Here is a 22,923-nt window from a genome sequence, read left to right on the forward strand (position 1 = left end):
GCTCCTGTATACTGTATGAACTTCAGTCTTCTGAATCATCACCAGGGCACATCAACTTTATCTTTGTCATATAATAGTGATCTCTGATCCTTTGCTTAAATGTATTATAGACCTTAAATGTCAAAGTGCATGATAAATGTTCTGTATTGATTGAAGAACCTGGAGATGGAAGAGAAACTTGTCTTTGCATGAGTTGAATAATGGTCTTTATAACTTTTTAAGTTCAGAAACCATCAGCAGTACCCAGAACAAATCTTATACTTGTAACTTGTACCCTGGTGATTATTGTAAGAAAAAATTAGGAATTCTCCTAATTTCTTGTTTACAATTTTAGTTATAAATAATCTTTTATATGGGCCTTTAGAAATGTTTGTAATGTGAATATAACAAGTATAAAGAATGGTAAGACCGAAACACTTATAATAATGCCAGGTTCTATACCTCTTATCAACATCAACAAAAGTACATATAATTATCTTTTTATGTTAATATATTGCTGCTTTTGAAGTCCAACATTCTAGAAACCAAAGTGAACATTTTTTTAAAGTTTTAGTCTTGTTATTGCTTATGGCTCCAGAGGTTTCTGAAGCTACTCACTTGTAGAATATCTGCTGGATTTTAGCAGAAGTGCAGTGTCTCTGTGGTGAGACGCTCTTTTTTTTACCTCTGATTTTCCTAATAGAATTATCTACATCTTACAAATGCAATTATATTTGTAAGTAAATAGGCATTTAGCTTTTCTATAAGCAGAAGGAGGAAAGGGGCCTTGTATCTGATTGATGTAGAACCCTATAAAAAAGATGAAATGTGGATTGAGAGGTACTTTCCTTGTATTTTTGACTAAAATAAATGCCCTCCCATCCCTTGGGAGAAATATAAAAGTTTTTGTACTTCTCTGGGATTTTCAATATTTCAAAAATTTATATTCCCCAGGGCTGGAGCCATTGCGCAAGCAGAAGGGTGTTGCCATGTATGCACTAATTTAGGACGAACTACAGTTCTATCCCCTGGTGTCCTATATGGACTCCCAAGCCATGATTGATTTCTGAGTGCATAAGTAACCCCTGAGCATCACTGAGTGTGGCCCCAAAAGCAAAAAAAATATATGTCCTCATTTCACCCAAGTACTTATAAATGTACAGATTAATTTTATATCCCTGATAATTTTCTATGCCAAATATTATGCTAAATGTTGCCAAGAAAAAAGATGATTTAAACAGTCTCTTTTTACTTACAACATATATAGTTCAGGGAACATGAGTATAACTCTATCATCTGAGGGGTAGTTTTGAATAAGCATACACTTAAAAGACCAAAAATTTGGGGAAGAGGACTCAGCCAAAGTTCTCAGGGAATTTTCTGTGTCCATGGGGATAGAGCTTCAAAAGTTACCTGCATGTAGTAATATTTATCTGTGGTTATATTTCACAGAATTTCAGAATATGTTTGAAGTCTATCTTTCAGTACAATTCTAAGCAGCCAAAGTTCTCAGGGAATTTTCTGTGTCCATGGGGATAGAGCTTCAAAAGTTACCTGCATGTAGTAATATTTATCTGTGGTTATATTTCACAGAATTTCAGAATATGTTTGAAGTCTATCTTTCAGTACAATTCTAAGCCTTCATTTGTTTTCACAAAATTGAGAATAGTGGTAGCATGATTAAGTTCTGTCATTATGGAAGTTAATTGTGATGAATTAAGGATAAACAATTTTGTGCTTCCACCTATAATTCTAACTTAAAAATAATATTCGCTTGACATATTATAAACATAATCAGAAAAATATATTTCTAAAGCCATTTGTTGAATGTTTCCACTTAAAGTAACAAACAGAGACTATCTATTTCATTTGTCCATATGGATTTTTCTGCCTGGTCTAGAGAAATGTACCCAATTTTAGATGTCTTCCTCTTGCTTTTTGGAAATGCTCACTCTGGGCAAGAATTGGGTGCTGAAAAGAAAATAAAGTCATGTGCACAATACCCTTTCATAACAATATTGCAAACCAGTGTCTAAAATGATAGAAAGAGGTGAGAGAAAGATAAAAAGAGAGGAAAGAGAGAAAAGAAGAAAAGTGTCTGCTCCAGATGCAGGCAGAGGGAGGATTGGAGGGAAACCAGGAATTGGTGGCAGTTTTACAATTAGATATTGTAAGACTGGAACTCAATTTTGAACAAATTTGCAAAAGTGAAAAAGCTCCAACAGTATTCTGAACAACCTTCTAACACTGTTGTTTAAGAAAAGTAATTAAAGAAAAAATAATTGAGAGGCATATAGGAAACAAAAATCCCATGTATAAAGAGGGAGAAAATATTTTCTGTGAAACATTTGCTTGAATTTTACCCAAAACTTAATTAAATGTTTGCCTCTCTCAATGTAGTTTGTTTGTTTGCTTTTTCTTTTTATTTTTTGTTAATGGATGCATTTCAAACACCTCTTAACTTTGAGGATATAACAGACATAATATTCTTTTGCTCAGTTCCTGAATTTTTTAAAATACAGCATTTATCTACAATTTTAAGTATTCACACAGTGAAAACTTATAAAGCATCTGTATTTGTGTGTTGTACACCAGTTTAAAACAAAGGTATGTTTCAGGTAAAGACATTAAACTTAGCCTTTGGATTAAATATAAAACAGAATTTTAACATTTTCTCATAGTTTCATTTCTTTGGTTTTCTCAAGGAGTAAATGCTATGCTGCTCATTATCCTTCTTTTATCAGCCCTCATTACTTTATTTACCCTTGTTTAAGGAAGATATAGTATAGCTCAATAATTTATATTACAGTTTGATATTAGACAAAAAGGATAACAAATGTGGATGTCTAGGTAAGGAGTTGTAAGTAAGTATGCATTTATGTATTTATTTAGTTATTTATATATTGGTTTTTGGTTTTGGAGCCACACCGATGACGCTCAGGGGTTACTCCTGGTTCTGTGCTCAGAAATAGCTTCTGGATAAGGAACCATATGGAAAGCTGGTTGGTCCTAGGTCCGCCACAATCCAGGTAAACGCCCTACCGCTGGGCCACCATTCCGGCCTCACGTATATATTTATTAAGGGCAGTAAATTTCAACTTTGGTACTATAGATATTTTACACCCTATAATTCTGTTGTTGGATCTACTTTATATGATGTTTAGCAACAGTTCCATCATTGTAGTTTAAATGCCACTAGTATTCTTACTCTCTCCATTCTTTCTCACTGAGTTGCTACAATCAAAACTGTACTATGGTGTTACAAAGAAGCTGATCCAAGAGGGTTGTAATAATCAAAACTGTATCTCTGGTATTATAAATAACCCCATACAAGAGAGATCAAACTATGCCTATAATTGAGAAGTATTGCTTTAGAGAAACATGTTGGAGGCCTGTAAGATAATATAGTGCATAGGGCACTTGCCTGGCACCTGGCCAATATGGGTTCAATCCCTGGAATCCTATATGGCCCTTCAAACTCTAGTAGAAATGATCTCTGAGCACGAAGTCAGGAGTATGTCCTGAGCACAACTGGATGTGACCACACCACACAAAAAAAGAGAACAAGAAATACATGTTGTTTCCCAAGATGCTATCAAACAGAGTTTTCTGCTGAAATAAAATTTCAGGAAATTATAATAAGCACAGAGAGGAGCTATTTGTTAGTACACCCCTTGAAATGTTTTGACTGTAACTATTTATTTAATTAATCTTTTGGAACATCTCTAGTTAAAATATTCATATGACCTTGAGTCTTTTTGAAGGTTGAATTAATCAGACATCTGATTTTGGGTTAGTTTGATCTGGACTTTCCCTTCCCTGAATATCCTCAGTGACCTTAAAATAATTTTGACATGTCATTTTCATGTACTTAATGTTAAGATTATATTATTATTTTATAATTTTATAATGAGCATAACAGACATAACGACATTAGTATTTTATATGTACAGATACTCTGTTCTATATAAAAATATTTTTAACTTTATAATGGATAAAGATAATTATCTGGTAAGGGAGATTATATATTATAAATAATATTAATACCTAATTTCAGAAAACAATCACATAAACCCAACAACAGATAAATTGAAGAGTAAAAAAATTATCTCAGCATAGTTTTTAAATAGTTGTAGAAATAGTTCATTGTGTCATTCACCCGTATACTTTGTAATTATTTGGCTCTTTCCACTAGACTCTTCGACCACTTTTAAGAGTATGATTTACTGTTTTAGTATTTCCCAGAGCTTGCCACATAATAAGTACTTCAATATGTATTTGAAAAAATGGCATAGTGAATGGAGGCCATATCATGTCTCCATTGACATAATTGGAGCGCTCCTATGAAGGAATTTCTACTGAACTGCCTTTACCAAAGTATTTATTCAGACATTAAAAGTCTTAAAGAGTGGTGTTTTATATTTCCTGTATGGGAGCAGAATTTCTTAAAGTCTTCTTACATAAAAGTCACCTTACTGGTGGGAAGGAGAGAAACATTTCTAATGCTAAGCACATTCTTGGGTACTATATTATTTCATTTATTTGTGCATTGGCCTAAGAGGTAAGAAATACTTAATTTCACATGAACGGTAAACAAGCAAGGCTATGAGAAGCTTATTATTGAAGTTCTTTTGTTTTGTATCCAAGTAGACTGAGAGGATGGGTATATCTCTCACAAAACTTCCTGGAAAATGTACACTAAAAAGTTGGAAATTATGCTTAGTTTTGATAAAGCTGAATAGTTAAGTAAATGACACCAGAACACCAACCCACAACTTCAAGGAGCCTAGGTACATCAAACCAGATGTTTCTTCCACTGAGCCATGCCCTCCAGCTGTCCTAGGAAAACCTTTTTTAAATCGGGAATGAACATCTTCCTTGTCATCATTGAGCTGTATGCCGCTTCCAGAAAAGTGAAGGCTGGTATTACTTTTAGTTTGTTTTGGTATTGTTATAATTTGCTCATACTTGCAGTCAGTTTCTTTTGTGTGTAAAAGGCTTAACCTCCTCCCATGCCCCCACCCCCACACATTTGCATCTAACACTCTTTGGGATTTTCTTGGGGACAGTGTTAATTGAGAACAATTGAGGATTTCCCCATTGACCAGTACAAGTCATGATACTTGCCTTCCCCACGCCCCCAGAGGTTAAGGCTCAAGAACTCACTCCTTTTGTTAATATGTAGAAATTTCTAAATCTAGTTTTAGATAAGGTTCAACTTCATAAAAATATTAATTGGCCCTCAAGTATTCCAGAACACCTCTATCTTCAATGAATTCATCCTTTGTTTGGATTGAGACTTAACCATTATAAAGATGGAACAGCTGGAGCACGACTTTAATAAAAAGCAGGAAAAACATCTGAATTCACTTATCTTTTGGACATCTGCCCCTTCCCTGTGTCTAATCCAGCATGCATGAGTTCTGGGTACCAGGTTAGAGAATAGAATGTCCTAGGACATTGGTGTCTAAGATATTTTCCTTCTTCATGATATCAAAAAAGATGAAATCATTTTCAAAGCATTTTTCCCTCTTTAAACTAGCAACTGTGCAACCCAAATTAGGTTAAGGTCCAAAACATATTTTGGTAAAGCTGATGTCCAAAAAAATATGTGGAGTAAGTGGCATCTCTCACCCTCCCCCTTTAGTGGCAGTTTTAACAATGGAAACATTGTTACCTTAGAAATATGCACCATTGCGTAAAAGGCTTTTTATCTTGGAACCAAAATAAATGCTTTTGTGGTTATAAATATACTAGAAGAAACCTCAAGAAAACCTGGAGCAAATTAGTCTATTGATGTAAAAATGACAGAGGCTGGTATATTTATGCCTTCTACTGTCACAGGCTGGTTGTAACCTTCTGAGTTCCTTTCTAATAACTTTCCTCCCTTGAACTTGTAATCTTCAGTATCTTTATTTTTGATATTAAGGGTCGCTTGGTTTAATATTTTTGGCAGACTAAGTAGTTAGTTGGAGAGAGATGGACTTTGCTCCCCAAAATGATGTAAAAATAGGAAGCATATCATTGCACATATTTTTCAGAAAGTGAAACATCTTCAATAGTATACTCTTAAGCAAAATCTAAAACCTTGAGTATTTTGCATCTATATTTTGGGTCTTCTTAAAGTTTTGATAGCTCTGTTCGGTATCAGTTCACAACAGACAAAACTGTGCTGATGTTCAAGACCAAGAATGAACCCAACTTTCATTTCAAAATCGGGTGACACTGAAATATTTTTCCCTTGCTTATTCATCTGAAATTAGATCTTTGGGAGTCACTAATGGTCTGACAGATCCATGATGGCCAATTAATACTGGAAGACAAATATCGCTAAGGAATGCTTTAAAAAAAAACAAATTGATTTCAGCCAAAATTCTTGGGAGACAGCATGGGTACTGGTTTGCCACACGAGTCCAGCATCACATTTTCCTGTTGTTTTGCCCTTTCACGTGCTTCTTTCAGCTGTCCACTCTTAAATTCTGTTTTCAGGCCTTATGAAACGGATAACTTTTTATCCAGTCTTAGGATTTATAAAAACCAGAAGTCTCAAAATTATTCAAATTTTTACAAGAAATAATGCATTTTAATGGAATTAACATGCAAAATAAATAAGTAAATTTGATACTTGGCTTCCTTACCTCTCTCTTTGTTTCTTATCTTCTTTAAGTATTTACTCATTCCAAACTTTGTAAAGAGATAGTGCTTGCCTCGGCAGCATATATACTAATATTGAAACTATACTGAAAACATTAGCATGGCCCTTGTGCAAGGATGACCTGCAAATTTTGAGAAGGGATAGCATAATGATGGACATTAGTTCACTTTTAAAGTAATTTTTAAAGTATGGACATTCATTCAACGTGATTTGTTTGTCTTTTATTTTTATTCCCATTTATTAACTGTAAGATTGACTAGAGAGTTAGCAACACTCTTAATCTTAGGTTTCTTCATTAATATTAATAAAATATTTATTCTAGTCATATAGATGTATTATGACTTGTAAGTCAGAACAAAGATCAATTTAATAAAATCTATCACTGTTCCTTGAGAATATGCTCACAATTGTAGTCCACATGATTTGTTTGGAATAGATGCGGAATTAGAAATCAAAATCCTATTGTTTTGCTTTTATATATTATTTAGAAAATATTCACTGAAAGAAAACAGATCTATGGGACAAAATATTAGAGAAACTTATTATATGTATAAAAGAGCAATATTTCTTAGGTTAGACCTATGTTAGACCTATGTGATATTACCAATAGTCAAATAGAAGAATGATCAGAAATTTACACAATATTCCAAATGTCAAAATTATAATGTTTATTAATAATTTGAGAAGTTGTAAACTTAAAATTAATTACAATGAACAGAAACTACAGGAAAAAATTACATTTCTTTGTACATTTTTACATTATAATGCTAATAAAATAATGAAGACATCAAACCCTTGATTGTGTATTTACTTGTTCATTGTAAAGAAGAGTGTTCTTTAGGATCTCAATTATATTGAATTGGTTATTTACTTTACATAAAAATATTTCCAATACCATTATAAATGAATAATTTTTAACTATGGGGAGCTGTGGAAAGGAAACATGGGTGAGACTTCTCACTCAAGAAGTGAAGTCAAGATATTTTCATTAGTATTTAAAAATATTTTATTATAAATTTTCATTTTAGCCAATGTCTTAAGTACTGTTAATAGTAGTGTTTAAAGCATACTGCATTCAAAAACCTAAACCTTCCATCAGAGTGTCAGATTTTCCCCACCATCTCAAAATCCCCACTGAACCTTCAGAGTCCCCTCTCACCCACTCTTTTTGTTATGTTCAAATCAGTTGATTTAGTGAGTTTTTTCTTTGTGTACTTATTTACATCCCTCTGTTATTCCATTAAAGCAGTTATATTCTATATATGGGACAGATTATTTGTATCATCTTCTGGTTAATATAGACTTTGCTTAGCACGATATTTTCCAAATCCATCCAAAAAAGCAGCACATTTCATGAAATTTTAATTTATTAACTAAGTGGTATATAATCATGTATAAATATCATAGTTCCTATAAGTAGTCATCTATTCTAGTGAATATTCAGGTATATTTATTAATTCCTATCTTATATTGAGACCTTAAATTTATATTTGGGTTTGAGTTCTTTTTCTACATATGGCATACCAGTGGGCTCCAAAGAATTTGACAATAATGTTTTCTTTATATTTTATTTTGTCATTTTATTATTTTATTGAGACACCATGATTCCAAAGGAATTTATATTTGGGTTTAAGGTATACAATGTTCTAACACCAATTCTATCATCAGTGTCTACTTCCCTCCACTACTGTTCCTAGTTTCCCTCCTTTTCCCCAAACTGGTCTTTTTTGTTTTTTGTTTTTTTTTTTGGGGGGGGTTGGTTTTGGAGTCACACCCAGCAGAATTCAGGGGTTACACCTGGCTCCAGGCTCAGAAATCACTCCTGGCAGGCTTGGGGGTCCATATGGGATGCCGGGATTCGTACCAATGACCTTCTGCATGAAAGGCAAACGCCTTACCTCCATGCTATCTCTCCGGCCCCCCAAATCTGTTTTAAAAAATCTAATCTCATCAAAAAATGAGAAGAAATGAACAGAAAATTCCTCAAAAAATACAAATGTCCAAAAAAAACAACTTTAAAATGTACCAATCTGTTTTCTTAACAAGTACATTTTTTTTGGGGGGGGGGGCACACCCGGCGGTGCTCAGGGGTTACTCCTGGCTGTCTGCTCAGAAATAGCTCCTGGCAGGCACGGGGACCATATGGGACACCGGGATTCGAACCAACCACCTTAGGTCCTGGATCGGCTGCTTGCAAGGCAAGCACCGCTGTGCTATCTCTCCGGGCCCGACAAGTACATTTTTAAAGTTGTTTCTTTTGGACACTTGTAGTTTTTTTTTTTTTAAGGAACTTTCTGTTCATTTCTTCTCCCCATTTTTTGATAAGATTAGATTTTATTTTGTTAAGATCTGTCAGTAACTTGTATATCTTAGATTAGCCCCTTGTCCAATGGGTATTTGGTGAATTGTTTCTCCCATTCTGTGGGTGGCCTTTGTTTCTTAGTCACTAATTCCTTGGATGCAGAAGCTTCTCAGCTTAATATAGTCCCATAGATTTATCTCTGCTTCCAGTTGTTTGGAAAATGCTATTTTCTTCTATCAGTGTAATAGAGTGTTTTACCTATGTATTGTTCCATATACCTTATGAATTCGGGTCTGATATCAAGGTCTTTAATCCACTTGGATTTGACCTTGTGTATGGTGTTAGATGGAGGTTTGATTTCACTTATTTTTTTGCATATGGAGGTTGACGAGTTGTCCTAACACCACTCATTAAAGAAGCTTTCCTTGCTCCATTTTGCATTTCTTGCCCCAAATTACAAATGAACAAAAGACACATGAAAAAAATGCTTCACATAACTAATAAGGGTAAAGCACATTTAAACAACAATGAGGTATTATCTTTGCCACAGAGACTGGCACACAACACAAAGAATAAAAATACTCAGTGCTAGTGGGAATGTGAAAATAAAGGAACTCTCATTCAGTACTGGTGGGAATGTAATCTAGTCCACCATTTATGGAAAACAATATGGAGATTCCTCAAAAATACTGGACATTTAGTTTTCAGATGATCCAGCTATACCACTTCTAGGGATATAACCTAGAAACACAAAAACACAAAACAAAAATTTCTTCTGCACACCTAGATTCATTGTAGCACTATTTACAATAGCCAGAATCTGGAAACAACGCAGATGTTTGACAACAGATGAGTGGTTAAAGAAACTGTGGTACATATATACAATGCAGCTACCAGAAAAGATGAAATCATGAAATTTTCTTATACATGATGGTCATGGGAACTATTCTGCTATGTGAAATGAGTCAGAGTGAGAGATATAGACATAGAATAGTCTCATTCAGTTATAGGTTTTAAGAAAAATAAAACACATTGTTGTAATAATACCCAGAGACAATAGAGATGAAGGCTGAAAGGACCTGTTCACGATATGATGCTTACAATTTTTTGGTTCTGTATATACAATTAGTAATCAACTTTTTCCCACAGTACAGTTTTTCAGAAAAGTAAGTATAAAAATTGCAGGAGTTGCAGGAGTTGGAACAATAGCACAATGGGGAGAGAGTTTGCCTTGCATGCGGCCTACCTGGCTTCAATCCCCAGCATCCCATATGTTTCCCTGAGCCTGTCAGGAGTCATTTCTGAGCACGGAACCAGGAGTAACTCCTAGCATCACTAGGTATGGCTCCAAAACAAACAAACAAACAAACAAACCCTAAAAGAATACAATTTTCACCCGAGGTAGCTATTGCCAGGAAACTAAAACATTCATTCAAGAGGGCATATGTACACCATTAATCTTTTTATCACTCAGCACAATAGACAGGATATATAACCAAAATAGGTGCTCAACTCAGATGTGTGACCGACTAATGAAGGCATTGGCTATAATGCAGCTGCAAGGAAGTGAAATCATGCGACTTTCTGATACTTGGACGAAACGAGAATATGTGGGGTATAGTAAGTCAGAAAAATGAAAGATAAATATTGGATGATCTCACATACTTGTAGTAATAGACTAAATGGAAATGTGGATGCAACACATCAAATAGGTGTACCTAGATTAACCTGGTTTCTAGATTATAGAACTGAAGGTAAGGAAAGAAAGAAATTCAAGGAGGTAAGATGAGGTAAGGGGATGATAGAAGGCCAGAGTTCAGAGCCTGAGACTCATTGTCAGCAAAGATACTCAATTTTATCCATTTTATTCTCACTTGTCTCTTTTGTCAAAAACTAGAAGGCGAGGGCCAGAAAGCTAGCATGGAGGTAGAGTGTTTGCCTTGAATGCAGAAGGACAGTGGTTCGAATCCTGGCATCCCATATGATCCCCTGAGCTTGCCAGGAGCGATTTCTGAGCATAGAGCCAGGAGTAACCCCTGAGTGCTGCTGGGTGTAACCCAAAAACCAAAACCAAAACAAACAAACAAAAAAGAAAACAAAAAACAAAAAACAAACCCAAACAACAAAAAACTAGAAGGCCGTATACTTGAGGATACATTTATGTTTTCTTGTTGAACATTTTTTTTGAAAAAATAGACATGCATCATAAAAAGGAAAAAAATTATGATTTTTTTCTGACCCAGGAATCTGACTTCTTTGAGTCTACCTTGAGGTCCCAGACATTATTAAGAAAATACAGTTGTTCTTCTATGTTGACTGCAACATTATGACCAATAACCACAATCTAGAAATGACCCATGTGTTCTCTTATCCCAGATAAGAGTGATTCTGAGCACATATGTAAGAATAAATCCTAAGCCCTGCTGGGCGTGGCCCCAAATAAAATATTAATTTATAAAAAAAAGATAGTTAATGGAAGTTAACAGCTGAACAGAGGGTAGAAGAACCCAGAAGTATCACTCTATATTAAAAACAAAATCTTAGTGTTATTAATGATAAATCGTTGAAAACATGGATTACACTTTTTTTCTCTACTATTGAAGTTTGTATAACCAACTAATCTCTCAAGATTAAGAACATGGCACCAGATATATTCCCCTGAGCCTGCCAAGAATGATCCCTGAATTGCCTAGCTAGTAGTAAACCCCAAGTATGACCAAGACTGGTCCTTAAAGTAAAACAAAAAAACAAAAAAAGATTCATTCTCAGAGAAGGGCAGTACAATGCATAGAGTTAGTATCTCTATAACCTCTGAGAATCACTATGGAACAGGTGTCTAATAAGCACACAAAAATTATGCTACATGTAATTAGTAAAGCACAAAAACTTAAGGGATAAATGAAACATCTATAATCAGAAGTGACAGAACTAAAGAGTATGATGAATGAAATTAAAAAAAAATTATTGAAGGCCTCAGCAGCGGAGTAATTACAGCTGAGAAAAGATTAAGTAGGCTCCACGTTAAGATACTGAAAACTTCTAGAAAACTATAGAAAATGGACAAAACTGAAATATGAACAGAGTAACATACAGTTAAAGGATGAGTTTAAGAGGAAATTACAAAATCATAAAATAACATGTTGAAAATTAAGGTTGAAAATAATGAAGAAAGACTAGTAAAACAAATCAAAGATAAGAATTTTCCAGAATAGTGGAGTCCCATGATCCTAGCAGTAATTAGAGGAAAACACAGCATACAGTAGGAATGTAAACAATATAAATAAATAATGTAAAGTCCCACCTAAAATATCTGTAAAACCAAGAAAAAAGAGACCCAAACAAAAGTAGAGGAAAAGAAACACTAAAAACCACAGCAGAAATCAAAGACATAGAAATAAAAAAATTAAAAGAATCAATGGAAACAAGAACTGGCTTTTTTTTAAAGAGTAAACAAGATAGAAAAACCACTGGAAAGACTCATAAGCAAAAAGAAAAAGTGCTCACATAAGTTGGATCAGAAATGAAAGGGGAGAATTTAGAACAGAACCACCAGCAATTCAAGACATCATGAGAGCTTATTATGAACCATACTTTAATATTGATAACCTAAAAATATTGACAGATTTCTGGAAATGTATAATCGCAAAACTAACAGGCCAATCACAAGGAAATTGAAACAGTAACTAACAAAAATAAGAGCCCAAGACCAAATGGATTAACAGATGAGTCTGATTAAACATTTAGAGAAGAATTATTATCATTTATTTTTAAATTCTTTCAAAATATTAAAGAGATGGCAATCCTTCCTAATATCTTCTATAAAGGTAACATTAGGTTTATTCTCAAAACTGACAGAGATATTACCAAGAAAGAAAAAAGATTAATATCACTGATGAATATTGATGCAAAAATTTTCAACAAATCTTAGCAAACCAAATCCAACAGTACATAAGAAAATCTTAAACATTATAAAATAGGGATAAAAATCAAACACTATACACTACATCAGTAAAAAAAGGATAAAAATTATATGATCATATTAATCAATGCAGGGAAAGCATTTAATAAGATCCAACATCCATTCATGATTAAAAGCCTCAGATAAATAGGTGTAGCTAGTATTCTTAATGCTGAAAAAACCGAAAGCATTCCTACTGAGGTGAGTCACAAGTCAAGGATGTCTATTGTCTTCACTCTTATTCAACATAGTATTAAAAGTCCTAGCAAAAACAATCAGGCAAGAGAAGGAAATAAAAAAAAATCTAAACTGGAAAAGAGGAAATCAAACTATTTTTATTTTCATATGACACAATTGAAGACCCTAAAAAATTTGCAAGAAATCCCCAGGAAAAATAAACCAATACAGCAATGCGGCCAGCTACAAAGTCAACACATAAAAGACAGTTGCATTCCTTTATACAAATAATGACTCCAAGGAGAAAGAGACCAAAGAGTACATTCTATTTAAAATAGTGTCCAAAACTGTCAAGTATCTAGAAATCAGCCTAACATGAGAGATGAGAGACCTATACCACAAAAACATCAAAACACTTAAGAAATTGCAAAAGGCCTAAGGAAATGAAAAATTTCTATGCTTGTGTGTTGGAAGAATAAATGTTACCAAAGTGGCTATTTTATCTAACCTATTATATGGATTTAATGCAATCCCTAAATAAATTCAGTCATCATTCTTCAAGAACTTAGAATAATAAATTATAAAGTTTTGTGGAACCAAAAAGACCCAGGATAGCCAAAACCATACTGAAAAACAAAAGACTGTGAGTAGTCTAATCACCTAACTTGAAGTTCTACTACAAAGCTATTGTGATCAAAAGAGCATGTTATGGAGAAAAAAAAAAGACTTTCAGAATGGGTCAGAATAAAAGATCCAGTGATAACGCCCCAAGTATATGGTCAATTACTCTTGACATAGGACCTGAGAATATGAAATGGAATAAAGATAGCCTTTTTAACAAAAGGTGCTGGAACAAGGGGGCATTGGTAGTGGGAATGTTGCACTGGTAAAGTGGGGGGTGTTCTGTTTACGACTGAAACCCAACTAAAACCATACTTGTAATCATGGTGCTTAAATAAAGATTTATATATATATATATATATATATATATATATATATATATATATATATATATAAAAGAAATTAAAACTGGATACATAGTCTCACATATTATACAGAAGTCAATCCACAGAGGATCGAAGACTTTGAGATCACACCTGATCGATAAAGCACACTGAGGAATACATAGGCTCACCACTCTAAAACCTCAAATATGTCTTCCATGATAGGATACCAATAGTAAGTGCTATAGAATCAAATTAGAATAAATATGACTACATTGAACTATAAAGTTTCTTTATGGAAAGAAAACACAAGATAAAACTAAAAGACAGCTAATGTAGTGGTAGAAAACATTTTTACTCAACATATTAGATAAAAAGTTGGCATATACGATATACAAAGTACTCACAAAGGTTAACCCAACAAAACCTAAAAACTCTATCTAAAAGTGGAGAGAGGAAATGAACAGATTCCTCTTCTAGGCAGACCAATAGATGGTTCAAAAGATACATGAAAAAATGTTGATTTTCACTTATAATTAGGGAAATCCAAATCAAGACAACAATAAGATCTAATTTTACACCAGTGGACATGGCACTTTATCAAAAATATTGGGAACAATTTTTGTTGTCTAGAATGTGGTAGGAAAAAAACTAATCCCCTGCTGGTTGGAATGCTGCTTGGTCCAACTCTATGAAAAATAGTATAGAGAGATTTCAGTAAACTCACAATCAACCTGACAAATAAACCAAATATCTAGCCCCAGGACAGAAAAACCACTGATACAAAGAGGATGTATTTAGAACACTATTTATTGCAGCACTCAGTACAGTAGCTAAGAGTTGGAAAACTTAGATGCCCGACACGGACAAGTGGATCATGTACGTGTGGTACATATATACAATGGAACAGTACATAACTGAAAAGAATGATGCAATAATTTAATTTGCTGCATCATGGATGGAACTGGAAGATATTATGAATGAATGTTATGAATACTAAATGAAGGTAGCCAAAAGAAGGATAAATATAAGATATCACCTATATATAGTGTCTAAATAACTGTATGAAGTGATACAATGGTTGGTTAAAGTGGGGTTTGTATAGAACACCATAGGTCTCAGATTATAGTGAGGATAAGAAAAGAAATTGAGTGGAGGAGAAATACGGGAATCTCAAGATGCATTGATCATATTATGAAAGGACATAACAACATAGCCAAGACAGATTCTATTTCAGTCATTGTTTAACTTTCTGCTGCATCTAAAGCAGAATTACAGATTATTTTTCTTCTGTTATAAATTAAACCCCAACTTATTTATTGCAAGCACTTACCAGTGCACAGTCTTTCCAGCTCCAGAAATCTAACTTTCATAGGTAAACAAGAAAACAACTTCAGAGCACAAAAATCAATTACTGTCCCCACTGGATCTTGCTGTGTACTCCATATCATCCAATTTTTCTGTTAATCTTATGCCTTCTTTTTTAGGTCTTGCTCTTTTAATGAAAGTTTTTGTCAATATAAAAAGCCTTTTAAAATTCCCTAGTTTGCTTTATTCTTAATTTTCCTCTATTGCTTTAGTATCATTCATAAGTTTTAGCATGTTTACTTTTGAAGGGGGACCTTACCCTGTGATTTTCAGGGCTTACCTCTGTCTCTGTGCTTAGGGGTCACTTCAAATTGGGCACAGGGAATCATATGGGGCACTAGACACCCAATACTAATGAGGAAAGCAAGTGTCCTACCTGCTGTAACATCCCTCAGTCCGATCATAAGATATTTTTAAAGATATTTCTGATTTTAATGTAATATTTAAGTCACTGGTTATCATTAGTATGTTGTTATAATTTGTGACTTTTAAAGTTTTTATCTGATATTAAGTTTTAATTTTATTTCATTGTTGTGAGAACATACATTTAATATTTCAATTGTCTCAAATTTGTTAAAACTTTTTTCACGATTAGCATGTGATATATAATTTAGAAAATTTTAAAGGTATGCTTAGGAGAAAGCTACATTCAGTTTATTTTAGAAAATATTTTTTCTAAGGTCTGTTTTGTCTATGAAGTTTTTCTGTTTCTGTATTTTATCAGGATATTGATCATTAAAGTGATATATTGAAACCTCCATTTTTCTTTTAGTTCTTCCTCAATTATGTCAATTTTTTGTTTGTTTTTATTTTTTTTAGGGTGGTATGGCTGTAGACGAATATTTTCTTATGTAGTGGCAATTTCCCCCATATTTGGGGATCTGTTTAATAGGGAATTTTGGTAGATAAGTTTCTCTAGTGTGGGTTGTTGTCTAACTTAATTTTCTCCCATTGGTCTCTGTGTCTATGTTTGTTGAAATATCAGACTATTTATTACTATTTATATTAAATTTAAAGCCAAGTAGAATTATGCCTCCCAATTTTCTGTTTCTCTAAAAAAAAAGCCTTTAGATTTTCAACATGTGTAAGCAATTTTGAAGGATCAAGGTATTCTTACATGGCAATTTTCATTTCTTTACAATACATAACATATATCATTATAATAAATATTATAATAAATATTCCAATTTCTTCTGGTCTGTTGATTTTATGATTTTATACTCTGATATTTTATCCACATAGAAGTTCCTTTATGTAAATGTGTCTATTTTCTATATTTTTCTTTGTCATTGTTTTGATAATTTAATATTACTGTATATTTGAATAGCTCATCTTAGATTGGAAACATTGTATACTCTTTCAACTTTCTGTACATCTATGGCTAATCATTTTTTTCATGTGGGACATTCTCAGAAATTTTTGAATATATTATTTTCTCTTTGAATATAGTCTTTTCTCTCTAATTACTTTATCTATTAAATCAGGATAATCCCTATTATTATTATATTTACCTCTATAATGAACACTTTAATTAACACTAACACTTTTCAGGGTTTTTTATAATTTGACTTAAATTTCCTAAATATTGTTTCTCTTCGTACTTTTATTTAAGTGATTGTTGTGATTTCTTCTTTAATTTTTTATTTTATTTCTTAGGCAAAGTTGAGTGCATTTGTTTATTGCTTTTTTTAATGTGTAACATTTGTTTAAAAATGTTAATATCAAATGTTTTTAAGTGTGTAGTCTACATTTCCAGATGTATCATTTTTTTTACAAATCTGTACGTATTCATAAATCTAGGCAACATTCTGAAACCCCTCCTTTTGAGATTCTATGGAGACAAGATTTATGATGCATTGATCTTTGGCAACTGTATTAAACCTTCAACTACTTCACACTCTTTCAGGATCTTGGAGCTGGGATTGTACCTTAGTATTCTTCTGCAATCAACTTTAATTTTTAGAAATTTCTCAAAAGTTACCTCATTGGAATAAAAAGAGTTCCTATTAATACTCTGTATATTTAAAACTTACCAAAGATTTTAAAGAACTGTAATCCAACTATTTTAAAAACTGTATATAAACAAATATATATAGTATATGCAAATATAGAGAGAATTCTTCTATAAGTCACATATTGAATATGGAGATATTAAACAGATTTCACATTCGATATTTTAGTTTTATGTTCATGTTGTTTAGATATTTGGATCTCACACAATGGTGTTTATCAATGAGTCAACTCTGTGCTTGTTGGTCGCTCCTGGAAGTGCTTTGGAGACCATATGTGGTGCGAGAGATAAGACTAGGGTCTGCACATATAACAGCAGGGACACAAATCTCTAAATAGAGAATTTCTTTAATATTAAAGGCCAGCTTGCTCTGACAATTCTTCCCTGTGAGTGGTTTGTGGCTCACAGTCTTCCCACTCTTTCCAATGTCCAGCCTTGAGGCCATGGACTGGAAGAGACCCTTAGTCACCCTTGCATTGGCCTCATTGGGGGACCTAGCACCAGAACACTACAACACAGCTTCATAGATAAGCAACAGCACAGAAAATTTGCAGACTGAAAACCAACCTTAAAAGAAGAGTAGAAGAGTCTACTCTAAGCCAAGGTAGACCCAATAAAAACAAAAAAATTCTATAATAAGATAACAATAAATCCCATGGTAATTATCTTTGTCAATGACAATGAACTAAATTCACTAATTAAGAAATAAAAAAGGTGCAAATGTATCAAAATGGTGAATTCAACATTCTGCTGCCCTCAAGAAACACATCAAAATAGTCAGAGCAAACATAATCTCAAAGCAAACTCAAAGCTTTAAAAAGGCTGAGGTGGTCATATTAATATCAGGCAACACACTTTAAGTTTAAAAATGGGTTATAAGAGATAGAGATATAGATTTCTTAATAATTAAGGGATATGTACAATGGGGGAATCACACTTTAAACACATAGACAGCCAACAAGGGTCCAGAAAAATATTTAAAACATTTGCTGACATATTTGAAGAAAGATAGGAATAAAAACACAATAATAATGGTAGACTTTGACACCACCCTGTCAATTCTTGATAGATCAACCAGGATGAAACTCAACTAGGATGCACTGGCTCTGGAGGAAGAGATGGAAGAGTGTAGCTTGATATACATATATATCTTAGATTATATAATATTACATATTATATAATATATTAATATTAATATAATATAGTATATATTAATATAATTTATATATTATACATCATATAATATATTATATATTATGTATAATTCATATATTAAATATTTATCTACAAATATATAAATTATATAAATATATTATATATTAAAATATTATATATTATATGTTATATATAATATTATATACTTTTTATATATTATGGCTGTCTATCACCCAAAGGCGGAATACACATTCTTTAATGTACATGGGACATTCCACATAATGGGCCACAAAACTTATCTCCATAAAAATCAAGAGAATACTGTATTATATAGACTACTTTCCGAGATCATCATGTACAAAATTTAGAAGTTAATTACAGCCCTGGCCCCGCCCCTTCCCCAGGGACCTAGGAACGCAGGCAGAAGCGGCTGAGTGAGTCCCGGCTCCCCAGCGCCGTTGCTTGGCCCCGCCCCTTCCCCAGAGACCAAGGAACGCAGGCAGAAGCGGCCAAGTGAGTCCCGGCTCCCCAGCGCCCTTGCCTGGCCCCGCCCCTTCCCCAGGGACCTAGGAACGCAGGCAGAAGCGGCCAAGTGAGTCCCGGCTCCCCTGCGCCATCCCCTGGCCCCGCCCCTTCCCCAGGGACCTAGGAACGCAGGCAGAAGCGGCCAAGTGAGTCCCGGCTCCCCAGCACCGTCGCTTGGCCCGCCCCTTCCCCAGGGACCTAGGAACTCAGGCAGAAGCGGCCGAGTGAGTCCTGGCTCCCCCGCGCAGTCGCCTGGCCCTGCCCCTTCCACAGGAACCACAAGCGCCGAGGAGAGTGGCTTGAGGGAGTCCCTTCCTCCGGGTGGGCGCCTGGAAGGGCAACTTGAACAACCCGAATAGACAGGGAAGATAGGGCCAGCCGTCTGGCCACTCAGGGGACCTAGGAAAGTCCATCCCCTAGGGCCCTGGAGTGGACCAGGGACTTCCCAAGGACAAGGGCTCTGGGTTGGGCGGAAGGAACTCCTTCAACGGAGGCTTGGAGGGGGCAGAGCTCCATTGACTCTCAGAGAGAGGAGGGGGGATAGAGAACTAGGCTCAACAGTGCCAGCAACCATTGTAGACAGGAGCGGAACTGCACCACTGACAGAACTAAGGAGCAGAAAAGGGACAAGACCCACAGGGAAGGCTGACCTCGAGGCAGCAAAGGGGAGGAGAAAGAGCTAGGTTCAACAAGCTCACCCAACAGGCCCCTCTAGAACCACCTTCAGGAAGGGGACCAAAGCAGGCTGAAAATAGAAGCCACAGCACTCCAAAACACACCATTAAATACAAAGAACCATGCGTAAATCAAGGAGATCCCTAATAACTAGAGACACCATGACAAATCCTAGCAAGTTCCGAAGTCCACCAAAACCACAGATCCAGGGGAAGAAGACTTAAAAACGGTAATGAGGAAGGAAATGCAAGAATTACTAAAAGAAATGAAAGAATCTTTAGCTACCGAATATAAGAAATCCATGGAAGAATGAATCAGCCAAATTAAAGGAGAAATCTCAAAGAACATGAGAGAGTCCATACAAAAAGAAGTGAAGGACTTAAAAGACAAAGTAACAAGCCTTACGAGCAGAAACACAGAGTTGGAGAAGCACATCGAAGAGCTCGAAGGAAAACTACAATCAAAAAAAGATCAAGAAACCAACAAAGAAATAAAAGGCAAAGCACTGGAAGGAAAAATCCAATATCTCATGAACAAAGACAAAAGAAACAATCTAAGAATTGTGGGTATACCAGAAGGGGAGGAAATACGGAAGGGGGAAGAACATGTAGTCAGGGAGATAATAACAGAGAACTTCCCCACACTCTGGAAAGACACTTCAGGACAAATCCAGGAAGTCAAGAGGGTCCCTAATAAAATAGACCCTAATAAGCCAACACCAAGACACATAATAATCCAAATGGAAAAAACAAAGAGAAAGAGGAACTCCTGAAAGCAATAAGGGAGAAAAAACCCTCAAGTACAAAGGAAAGGACATAAGAATCAAACCGGATCTCCCATTTGAAATAATTCAAGCAAGAAGACAGTGGAATGACATACTTACATGACTGAATGACAGAAATTTCCAACCGAGGGTCCAATACCCAGCAAAACTATCATTCATATGGGAGGGCAGACTAAAAGCATTCTCAAACATGAACGAACTTGAACTATTTGTGCAAACCAAGCCGATCCTAAGTGACTTACTCAGAGATGAATTACACAATCCAAACCCCTGATTGTAACAACAACCACTCCACACAATACAACTGCACAACAGTCCTCTCTATCAATAATTTCCCTAAATGTGAACGGACTAAACTCTCCAATTAAAAGACACATAGTAGAGAACTGGGTTAGGAAAAATAAACCGGACTTCTGCTGTCTGCAAGAAACACACCTACAGTTACAGGATAAGCACAGGCTTAGAATAAAAGGATGGAAAGTAATTATTCAGGCCAATGGACAACAAAAAAGAGCAGGGACAGCCATTCTTATATCAGACCAAATTGTATTCAACCTCAAGCAAGTGATCAGAGACAAAGAGGGTCACTACTTACTGATCAGGGGAACATTAGATCAAGAAACACTAACCCTGGTCAATATCTATGCTCCTAATGTAGAGTCAGCAAAATATGTGAGGCAAACCTGGAGAAACACATGAAGGGAAATGTGATAATAGTAGGGGACCTCAATACTCCACTATCACCACTGGACAGATCCACCAAACAGAAAAATAGCAAAGAAATAAGAGCTCTAAATGAAAAATTAGAAGATTTACGGCTAATAGATTTATATAGAGCCCTCCATCCCCAGAAAGCAGAATACACATTCTTCTCAAACCCACATGGAACCTTCTCCAGAATAGACCATGTCTTAGGATACAAAGCCAACCTATATAACACCACAAAGGTAAGGATCATAAGAAGTACCCTTTCAGATCACTATGCAACAGAGGTTAAAATTGATGTCAAAAAAGAAGCAATGGAGAAAAACTAATACCTGGAGATTAAACAACATGCTGCTCAACAACAGCTGGATCAAAGAACAACTCAAGGAAGAAATGAAAAGATTCCTTGAGACAAATGACAATGAAAAGAGATGTCAAAATTTATGGGACACAGCATAAGCAGTAATTAGGGGGAAACTCATAGCAATACAGGCCTATGTCAAGAAACAGGAAAATAACAAAACCAACAGTTTAAAAGATCACCTCAAAGAATTGGAACAACAGCAACAGAGAAATCCAACCACAACCAGAAGGCAAGAAATAATAAAAACCAGAGCAGAAATAAACAACATTGAAACCAAGAAAACAATACAAAAAAATCAATGAGACCAGGAGTTGGTTTTTTGAAAAAATAAACAAGATAGACAAACCATTGGCAAACCTCACCAAAAAAAAAAGAGGGAAAACACCCAAATCAGTAGGATCACAAATGAAAGGGGAGAGATTACAACAGAACCCCATGAAATACAACATATCATGAGATCATATTATGAACGAATATACTCAGCTAGGATAGAGAACCCAGGAGAAATCGACAGATTCTTGGACAAACACCCTCTTCCAAGACTGGAAAAGGAAGATCTGGAAAGCCTAAACAGACCAATCACCTCAGAGGAAATTGAAGATGTAATTAAAAACTCCCTAAGAACAAAAGCCCAGGCCCAGATGGATTTACAGGTGAATCTATCAAACATTTTAAGAAGACTTACTACCACTTTTCCATAAGCTTTTCCAAACCATAGAAAAAACAGGAATCCTCCCCAACTCCTTTTATGAAGCTAATATCACACTCATTCCCAAAGAAGGCAAAGACACCACCAAAAAAGAAAACTACAGACCAATCTCACTATTGAACATAGATGCAAAGATACTTAACAAAATCTTAGCAAACCGAATCCAACACTTAATCAAAAAGATCATACATCACGACCAAGTGGGATTCATACCAGGAATGCAAGGTTGGGTCCACATACGCAAATCAATCAATTTGATACATCACATCAACAACATGAAAGACAAAAACCACATGATCATATCAATCGATGCAGAGAAGGCTTTTGACAAAATCCAACATCCTTTCATGTTAAAGACACTCAGCAAAATAGGGTTAGAAGGAACTTTCCTCAAGATAGTTACGGCTATATATGAAAAGCCTACAGCCAACATTATACTTAATGGCGAGAAACTAGAAGCATTCCCACTAAGGTCAGGAACTAGACAAGGCTGTCCACTCTCTCCACTCTTATTCAATATAACCTTAGAAGTCCTAGCAATAGCAATCCAACAAGAGAAGGGAATCAAAGGAATTCAAATAGGGAAAGAGGAACACAAGCTATCTCTATTTG

The 22,923-nt window shown here is 34.9% G+C and overlaps 1 non-coding gene across 1 annotated transcript; it reads left to right on the plus strand.

The window, feature by feature from the left end:
* The first annotated feature begins 6,678 nt into the window (after window positions 1-6,678).
* LOC126004854 (U6 spliceosomal RNA) lies at window positions 6,679-6,787 on the plus strand. Its single transcript, XR_007494090.1, has one exon. It is a non-coding gene; the product is annotated as a U6 spliceosomal RNA (small nuclear RNA).
* Window positions 6,788-22,923: the final 16,136 nt, after the last annotated feature.

The sequence above is a fragment of the Suncus etruscus genome, chromosome 3 (genome assembly GCF_024139225.1).
Source record: "Suncus etruscus isolate mSunEtr1 chromosome 3, mSunEtr1.pri.cur, whole genome shotgun sequence".
NCBI lineage: Eukaryota > Metazoa > Chordata > Mammalia > Eulipotyphla > Soricidae > Suncus > Suncus etruscus.